Below are 9460 nucleotides of genomic sequence, written 5' to 3'. Positions count from 1 at the left end.
TCAGGCCCCCTACTAACTCGACCTCCCACCTGCATAAGCGAGCTTTTAAACAGGAAATCCGCAGTAGAAAGTGTGAAAAAGCAGTGTTTTTTGCCATGTACGTCTTCTCCTTCTTCACCCTCCTAGTCCAGCCTGCTCCCCCTTTATCCCTGCCTCCCTGAATGAAAGACACTGCTATCAGACCGACACAGCATGGCAGAGCCTGGCACAACATGCTCTCCACTGGAAAGGCTATTCATGTGAGCAGAAGCAGACACATACCAGTGGGGAGAAAGGAAGAGAACACAGGAGCAGACAGCTGAAGTGTCGCCTTGGCTTACTTGACGTCAGCAACCAAGTTAACATACCCAAGGGGGTTACGCCCACTAAAAGATACTTTTAGTTTTACATCATCACACCTCGGACAGCCTCTACTTTACGCAACTACTTTACAAGTTATGCAACTTTTATTATATGCTATAAAAGTGCAGTCCTGTCCAAACACATTCATTCATGACACATGTACAGTGCTGAACTGCCCTTTTCAATGGTTTGCTATTGTGTATATGCGTGTGTGTGCTGAGATCCTGGGAGCAGCCCAGACAAGGCAGCACTTGTACCCCCTTAGAGAATTGAACCTGTGGCAGTGATTGCCAACATTTACATCCATTCTCACCTCTGTTAAGAGAAAACACGTGTATCAGTCTTTCAGACATTTATCCAGACTTGGACTGAGCGTAATCTTGGACTAAAAAGAAAAGGTAAAAGAAAAAAAGTTTTACAGACCAATTTACAACTGGTCTAAATCAATGTCTGGAAAACTGAGTTTATTTTACAGGAGCAACTTATAGTCTGTTTCATAGTTAATATTAGCTTTATTCAAAAATAAATCCTGCTTGCTAGAAGCATCACTCTTAGGCATCGTTTTTACAGCATATCACAGTCAGCCACGGTCATGTCATGATGCTCTTTACTGCAAGGTGAAGACCATACAATACAGAGAAAACACCAACAATCAGATGACCCCATATGAGTAAATGCTTGGTGACAGTGGGAACAAAAAACTCCCTTTTAACAGGAAGAAACCTCCCATAGCACCAGACTCAGGGAGGGGCAGCCATCTGCCACTACCAGTTGATGGCAAAGGTGTAATTAATAAAATTGCAGATGTCTTCCTGATGGAACTGAGGCATCAATATTGTTAAAACACCTCTGTTTATCTTGCAGTCTCCAATCAGAACGTGGTTAAAATGATCTATAATATGCATAATTTTCACACACAACTATTTTGCTGTACATGTGATGACTTTTAATGCCAGAGCTCATCTAAAACAGGGATTATCTAGAAGAAATGGTCTTCCATCCCTCTAGGAGGACTGATGATGTTCTGTGTGCACGTGTCGGTTTTAGTTCTTTTTTCCAGTAATTTTTCAGCATCCACAACAAGAAGACCAAGAAACTGGGTCACATAAAAGGAATGTGGTCGTTTTTAATGTTACCTTTCCACAGAACGCATGCCAGGATTTCCGCTGTTGAAAAATGCCTATTACAAGTGTTAAATATATCTCACTGAGTCCCTGGTTGATGATATAATGTTTTCTTAGATGTCTGAAGAATGTGAGAATCTCACATTCCTTCCTGTCACTTCTTAGCCACATCCACCTGCCCTCTGTCCTCTGCTCTCCACCCCTGTCCCGCCTTTCTAAAGCTGGGCTTGGGGAGTCTTCAATGAAATCCCCAGCATGTGTCAGTTGCTCTTGCAACAGACTCAAAATAGTTGACAGTCATTAATTTTGAGTTCATCTCACAAAATTGTGAACAGGAGAGCAGCAGGGCCAAAATAAGCGTAAAGGAGGACAGATCAGCTGAAACTGAGCCGTTTTACAGCCGTTTTCACAAGCTCTCTCATTGCATTATATAGCTAGATTTCTCGTGTTAAAATTTAACAGACAAGAAATGTTTGTATGTCTCAAACAACAGGCATGTCTCTGTCCTCTCATTGGCATCCACCTGCCACTGCACACGTGAGTGCACAGCTGCAGAAACAAGCAGGGTTCGACTGACACCTGTTTTGTTCAGTCTTTTCAGACCTTTTGCTAAATGCTCTTTCAGAGATCTATGCGAACCTGAAATTTCCAGTCACACATTTGTAAATAAAGTTATCTTCTTGTCTCTCAAAGATATTGGGTGATAAGAATTCACACATTTTCAGCAGCTGCTGAGCCTGCTCCTCTCGAATCCCTGTATCGGTAACACGCAAAAAAATGGATTTCAAAGCTGCTGTACATCTCCCAGGAGTGTTGACAGCATAAATTATGAATTTGAGGGTCAACTCTGTTAGGCCAGAGGTGTAATTTCAAATTCCACTGCTCCACGCTTCCATTTTGTGCTCCTTTTAACCATATGGCACAAAATGTCCCGTTAGACTGGAGGTGGTGTCACAGTTTGTTCTGCTCTATCTTCGTCCACCTGTCCAAACTGTCAGTGTGCCTGCATCTGTCCATTGAACCAGCCGTCTCAAATGCCAGATGATGAGTGCAGCAGTACAAGAGGTTGGACCATTAAGGACAGCCAAGGGGGAGCCTAAAGTGTTCTTGAAAATTCCAGAACCCTTCATTAAAATAGAATGGGGCCCAAATATCTCCCCTTTGAAAGACGACCCACGAGGGTCGTCTTTCAAAACAAGAGCGGGCGCTCTCGTGGGACTAGCTGGTGTTGCTTGGCAGAGGTGACTATAGTGGTCCATTTATCGTGTGACAAATGACCAATTTTAATTTGGTGGTCAGCTGGGAGCAGCAACATGGCCGCAGGACTGGCCTGTGGCCCATTCATGTGCCCATGTTCACGTCAGATAAATGTTCCTGGACATACACATCACCAAGGAATGTCATCTGTTTTGCAGGTACATGCATCTGGCTGCTGCTGTTGACTGCAGTAATGCATTGGTACAATGTTGTCATGGACTTTTTCCCCTGAAGAAAGATTCTCAACCAAGATTTTATGCTACATGGCTCCGTCCATTGGCCCCTGATTTTGGTAAAATCGTTCTGTACCATTAGTGGAAAACGACACCAAAGCATGTTTCCAACCCTATGCTTGACTGTGGGGATGGTGTTCTTTGGGTCATACTCAGCATTTCTAAAACCAAAGAGCCCAATTTTGATTTCATCTGACCACAGCACTTTCTTTCAAGCTCTTTCTGAATCATTTATTTGTTCACCTAAAAGCAGAGTGACCTTGCAGCCACTGGAAGATTCAGTCTATTGCAGTCTAGTGTATTATTAATGGCATTCTTGGTCACTGTGATCCCGAATGTCATTAGATCATTAACAAGCTACAGGGGAGTTTTAGAGTGTTCTACCACTTTTCTCGTGATCATTCTCACCCCAGAAGGAACAATCTTGCATGGGAGATGAATTTATTTAAGTTTTATGTAACTTTGTTAATGTGGATTTTTGGTTGATATTGTGTTTCTCTCCATTGAAATGAAACTTTCATTTTTCATTTAATTTATTTAGAAGAGGGGGAAACTTACAAATTCATTGGATGACCAAATAATTATTTCCCCCACTGTATAAACTAGAGAGCAGCTAGATCTCTAAAGAACATTTCTTCCTGTGCAAAAGCTAATATCAGTACCTTAAACTGTCAGCTCAGTACTAACCTGTCTAGTTCTCCCTTTAGCCTTCATTTGGTAGCACGTAGACACCAAACGGAAAATACAGTGTGCAATCACATTAAACTGTTTTTAGAAATGGAGAAGACTCATAATATAAACTTTACGATCTTCATAGTAATAATGTGATACGTCACTGTTATAAATGGTTCAGTAGCACTGGGCTTAGTGAGGCATGTTACTTGATAGGCTAATGGTGTTAGGTCGATGAGCGTTACAGTAGAAGTGAAGTCATTCTTGGCTCCTGCATGAGTGAGGTACCTTGTCTGTGAATCTCTGCATTATGGTTAGAAATACTGATGACCTACTGTGCATATATGCATAGACACATCATGCACAGCTGCAAGACAGAGGCCACATGCTAATGGTTTTTGTAACAGTCTAAACAGTGTACTAACATCTTTTATTCTCTTACAAAATAAACATTTTAATATTCAATAGAATTTGTATAAGAAAACCCAAGCCTGTATTTAATGGACTCAACCAATCCATCATGTTCAACAAATAAGGTTAGAAACAATCCCCACAATAACAATGCTCCACTTTGGGCCTCGGGGTGGCGAGAGTTGTATGACGAGACTATTTGTGGATGTATTGGAGACAGGGTATGTATTTTATGTAGTGTGAAAAGTTAGGCTACAGAAGGCATTTGACCAGCATATGAGGTTCACATGAGATCGTTAGAGGGCAGCTACGTGTCCGAAAACATATAGCAGGCTTGTCTCCCGTCTGTCTGCCTGCACTCAGCAATAGCCATATCATATAGTGCATGCCCAGACCAGAAGTAGCCATGACCTCTCATCATGGATGGAATGAGACTCACAGTCAGGTTTTAAAAAAAATGAATTCAGAAAGACATCTTGTTTCTATGTCAACATCATGTCTGCTCTTCTTCATTTGTCCTTCGTGCTATTTTCACGCTAATGCCACATCTCATCTTCCGCCCCAGCAGATGTTCCATCTAAACACAGTCTCTGTTTCTGTGTAAAAGCAAAAGAGCACAATGTAAGATCTACATTATTATTCATGTGCATCACATTAGTTGTTCAGTGATTATATTTATGATGTTTTGACTGTTGCACAAAAATATATCAGTCAGAAAAGAATACACTGCTACAGTGGTGAGGTAATGCAAGTTTTTTTTAAGTACTTGACAGAGTTTAGCCTTTATGTGTAAATGAATGGAACACACACAAGACAAGTATCAGCTGTGTTCAGGTATAGGTCTCCAAAAAATTTAAAGCTACTGGAATCAATATTTTCATAGAAACAATAGATCAAATTGCATGTAATGTGAATGCAACTGGTTGTGGTGACAAGCACCCATAGATATACTCCTGAGCTTGCGGAGCCTCTCGGTTCCAAGCAGGCGTTGTGTTTCAGTTATGTCGAAAACTGATTTACTGTATTGGTTTGGTTGTCGGCTACAGCTGGAAGGTATTTTTAGAGAACAAGAAAATCATAAAACTCACCATAAACTACCTTCTCAGCAACACGTGATACTTTGGTCAATACTATTTTTTGCAATACACATAAAAGGGAAAAGAAAAGGAAATATACTGACCTCAGAAGGTGGTAAGGCCCAGTCTACCCATCAATCTGTCAATGTTACGCAGTATTTAAAGCTTTAATTTTGGGGGGTACATCTCTTGGCACCACAGGATTCAGGCACACTTTCTTGATATGCACTCAAGTGTAGTGTTGTAGTGAGGCTCACTGCTATATTGATAACTGCACTGTTGCACTCAGGTCATTTCTTTCAGAAACCCTTTAGCTGGATCCCTGCGCATTTTGCTGAACTGCACCTCCACAGCTTGAAGATGCTTGGTGATGGAACTCCTAGGAAAAAATTTGCAGTCACCACACTTGGAGGATGTTCAGTCAAGATAGCGATATTAAAAATGAGTACTTTAGCTCAGGTTGAGCGGTTTGTAGGAATGTTAGAGAGGCATCCTGAGATGGTTTGGACAGTGGATATACTGGGCAAAGGATGATGAAAAGATTCATGGATGCAGTGAAGGAGGACACGCAGAAGGTCGGTGTGACAGAATAGGAAGCTAGGAATGAGGTGACATGGAGGTAGATGATCTGTGAACAACTATTATATATAATTATTTTAATTAATGGAATATTTCTGTCCAGATCCAAAGTTAAACCATTATCAACAAAAACAGAAAAACATCAAAGCCTGACACCCCTGGTTGACGTATGGACTTTACTAACTACTTGTACCACATTACTAACTACTTGTACCACAGGCCTTCAAGCTGGCTGTAGTTAAACCTTTACTCAAAAAGCCATCTCTAGACCCAGCAGTCTTAGCTAATTATAGGCCAATCTCCAACCTTCCTTTCATATCAAAAATCCTTGAAAGAGTAGTTGTCAAACAGCTAACAGATCATCTGCAGAGGAATGGTTTATTTGAAGAGTTTCAGTCAGGTTTCAGAGCTCATCACAGCAGCTTTAGTGAAGGTTACAAATGATCTTCTTATGGCCTCTGACAGTGGACTCATCTCTGTGCTTGTCCTGCTAGACCTCAGTGCAGCGTTCGATACTGTTGACCATAATATCCTATTAGAGCGATTAGAACATGCTGTAGGTATTACAGGTACTGCACTGCAGTGGTTTGTATCATATCTATCTAATAGACTCCAATTTGTGCATGTAAATGGAGAGTCCTCTTCACACACTGAGGTTAATTATGGAGTTCCACAGGGTTCAGTGCTAGGACCAATTCTGTTTACATTATACATGCTTCCCTTAGGCAGCATCATTAGAAGACATAGCATACATTTTCACTGCTATGCAGATGACACCCAGCTCTATCTGTCCATGAAGCCAGATAACACACACCAATTCGTTAAACTGCAGGAATGTCTTAAAGACATAAAGACCTGGATGGCCGCTAACTTTCTGCTTCTTAATTCAGATAAAACTGAGGTTATTGTACTCGGCCCTGAAAATCTTAGAAATATGGTATCTAACCAGATTCATACTCTGGATGGCATTACCTTGGCCTCCAGTAACGCTGTGAGGAACCTTGGAGTCATTTTTGACCAGGACATGTCCTTCAATGCACATATTAAACAAATATGTAAGACTGCTTTCTTCCTTTTGCGCAACATCTCTAAAATTAGAAATATCCTGTCTCAGAGTGACGCTGAAAAACTAGTTCATTCATTTATTACTTCCAGGCTGGACTACTGTAATTCATTATTATCAGGATGTCCAAAAAACTCACTGAAAAGCCTTCAGCTAATCCAAAATGCTGCAGCAAGAGTACTGACAGGGACTAGAAAGAGAGAGCAGATTTCTCCTGTTTTGGCTTCCCTTCATTGGCTTCCTGTTAAGTCCAGAATTGAATTCAAAATCCTGCTCCTCACATACAAGGTCTTAAATAATCAGGCCCCATCTTATCTTAATGACCTTGTAGTACCATATCACCCTATTAGAGCACTTCGCTCTCGCTCTGCAGGCCTACTTGTTGTTCCTAGAGTATTTAAAAGTAGAATGGGAGGCAGAGCCTTCAGTTTTCAGGCCCCTCTTCTGTGGAACCAGCTTCCAGTTTGGATTCGGGAGACAGAAACTATCTCTACTTTTAAGATTAGGCTTAAAACTTTCCTTTTTGCTAAAGCATATAGTTAGGGCTGGACCAGGTGACCCTGAATCCTCCCTTAGTTATGCTGCAATAGACGTAGGCTGCCGGGGGATTCCCATGATGCATTGAGTTTTTCCTTTCCAGTCACCTTTCTCACTCACTATGTATTAATAGACCTCTCTGCATTGAATCATATCTGTTATTAACCTCTGTCTCTCTTCCACAGCATGTCTTTTATCCTGTCTTCCTTCTCTCACCCCAACCGGTCGCAGCAGATGGCCGCCCCTCCCTGAACCTGGTTCTGCCGGAGGTTTCTTCCTGTTAAAAGGGAGTTTTTCCTTCCCACTGTCGCCAAAGTGCTTGCTCATAGGGGGTCATATGATTGTTGGGTTTTTCTCTGTATCTATGAAGCGCCTTGAGGCGACTTTTGTTGTGATTTGGCGCTATATAAATAAAATTGAATTGAATTGAATTGAACTAATAAAAGCAAGTCCAACTTTCTCAAAGAGCAGTTGATGGATAAACTTGGAGCCAGAATGGATGTTTGTTTGTTTTTTAATCAGATTAAAATCTTCAGCCAATACGAATTTATGATTAACTTCTGAACATTCACAGGCCATGTTTCATTTTCATTCTGTTTTCTGGTTTTCATTTGATCACATTTCTTACAGTTCTGTCAAAACGCTGATGTTTCATGAAGTCAGAATGTCCAGCATTTGAATACAAAAATGCTTTTGTCATATTGGCTTTGTTTATTTCATAAAGTCAAACAGCTAAATGAGCATCCTCTAAGTGTGGTGATCCCATATTTTTCTTGTATTTCTTTAGTGCTAAGCATTGCCAGAAACAGAATGGAGCCTGCCAACATATATGAATAGCAAGTCATTTGTATTCCAATCAGGGTATCCTCTATCTGGCTTATTTGCCATAAAGGCCTGTATGATGGTGGTTATCTATGAGGAGGTTTTCCTGTCTCTGCAGAGGACTCCTGAAGCCCTTTTAGAGTGACAGCTAGTTCTTGCTCACCTCCTGAAACAAAACACACCTTACATAGTCACTTATCATGGTCAGAAGTTTGTTTTGTTTAACTGTTAACATGACTAAAAACTACAAACTGAGTGTTAAGTTTTTACCCATTTACAACTCGATAAAGTATACAAAATTGTGTCTGAATGCTTTCTAAAACTGCTGAAAGAATGAAGATGTGCTTTTTTTCAAAAAAAAAAAAAAAAATTTGCATTCACTTATTTTCCAGGCTGCAGATGAAAATGATTTTACCCAGGAACAGAAACACGACATCTGGCCACCATCGCCACTGACTAAAAAGTGCACACAGCTTTGTGAAAGCTCTGAAAAGACACAGACAAAGTCTGGCCCACAGAGCCATGTTTCTAATTCAAGTCACAGTCCAACTGCACGCATCAAGCCTGCAGTTTTCTTCACTTGGCAAATGCTGCAGCTCAGCGGCTTTGGTGGGGTTTCAGAGCATCATATAAATAAATCCAAAGGGCAGAAGGGTCCGGAGCCCAGTGTTTAAGTCACAGCCTTTAGTGATGCATACAGACTAATGCGTCAAACCAAAGCAAATGTGAGCAAGACTTTGATGGAGATACAGTGGGAGTGCAGTGGTGTTAACTGTTAGTCTGTTTGTACCTTTTAAAGGCTGTGAATAAGTTGATGTTTTGGATTGGATCAGCTCCATTTTACTGAAAAATGTGCAGGGAACCCAGAATTTATACAAATAAATTTACATGTTGCTCAAGGATTATAGAAAAGGCAGTAATGATTTTAAACACACAAACTGAATATTTCTGTCCACTTAAGATTCTTAATCATTTAAGAACAAATAAATGTTAAATAAAAACTCAAGTATTCACTTTGACACAAACTGCAGCTGAATTCAGCAACTTTCCAATACAATGTATGCTTGAGTTAGTAATTCCAATGTTAAAAATGTTATTATTCACAATAGGCACAAAAATACTCTTAGTTGCATCACGGGCAAGGTTTCAACCACCCAGTCTGTATGGAGCTGCTTAAGGGTTTCAGAAATCTGAGCAACACCTCCATCTTGTGGACTCTTGAAACATTAAATCCAGGACACTCCTTGCAAACAAGTCCATGGATCAGAGCGTCCAGTCATCCCACAATCCTCTAATGCACTGAATTACATATTCATCCATCATAAAAGAAAATCAACACCCCCA

The sequence above is a fragment of the Perissodus microlepis genome, chromosome 15 (genome assembly GCF_051167445.1).
Source record: "Perissodus microlepis isolate ML-2025 ecotype Zambia chromosome 15, ASM5116744v1, whole genome shotgun sequence".
In the NCBI taxonomy this organism is placed as follows: Eukaryota; Metazoa; Chordata; class Actinopteri; order Cichliformes; family Cichlidae; genus Perissodus; species Perissodus microlepis.
The sequence above is the reverse complement of the archived record's forward strand: the minus strand, read 5'-3'. Positions refer to the sequence as shown.